Source organism: Kogia breviceps (genome assembly GCF_026419965.1).
Source record: "Kogia breviceps isolate mKogBre1 chromosome 20 unlocalized genomic scaffold, mKogBre1 haplotype 1 SUPER_20_unloc_8, whole genome shotgun sequence".
Lineage (NCBI taxonomy): Eukaryota > Metazoa > Chordata > Mammalia > Artiodactyla > Physeteridae > Kogia > Kogia breviceps.
This window is the reverse complement of record NW_026711574.1, coordinates 235,001-235,627: the sequence shown is the minus strand read 5'-3', so window position 1 is coordinate 235,627 and position 627 is coordinate 235,001.

Here is a 627-nt window from a genome sequence, read left to right as displayed (position 1 = left end):
GGCGACTGCCAGAGCACGTGGGCGGAGCCCCTCGCCTTCGCGGCGGGAGGGTTCTCTGCGCCGGCCCCGCGGTGGGGCCGGGCGCCGCTCTTTGCCTACCGCGGCCCGCGCCTCCCCCCTCTGAGTCGGGGGAGGGTCCCGCCAAGGCCGGGCGTCCGGCGCGGGGCCGCGCGTGCGCGTGCGTGTGCGTGCGCGTGCGGTGACACACCCCCCTCTCGGTGGCGAGGCCGAGGGGGGCGGGCGGGGACGCCCGGGCGTCCCGACGACTCCCTAGTCCCGCAGCCGCGAGGAGCCCGTCGCGCCTGCCCTCGCCGCGAGTCGGCAGCCGGTGGCGGTGTTGCGGGCACGGTGCGGGCCGCCTCGCTCGGGGGCGTTCACCCGGGGCGCGGGCCCCGGGGGTCGGACTCGGACGACGGCGGATCTGGCGAGGACGGAGGGGTTTGAGCTCGGTTGGACGGACGGGGTCCCTCCGCGGTACGCGGGGGGACCGTCGCACGCGGGGCCTGGCGGCGGGGCCGGGTCGTGGGAGGCCCCGGGGTGGCTGGGGCCGGCCGGCGTCTCAGGCGTCGTGGGACCGCCCTCGTGTGTGTGGCGGTGGGACCCCGCGCTTGTTTTCCTGGTGGCCCG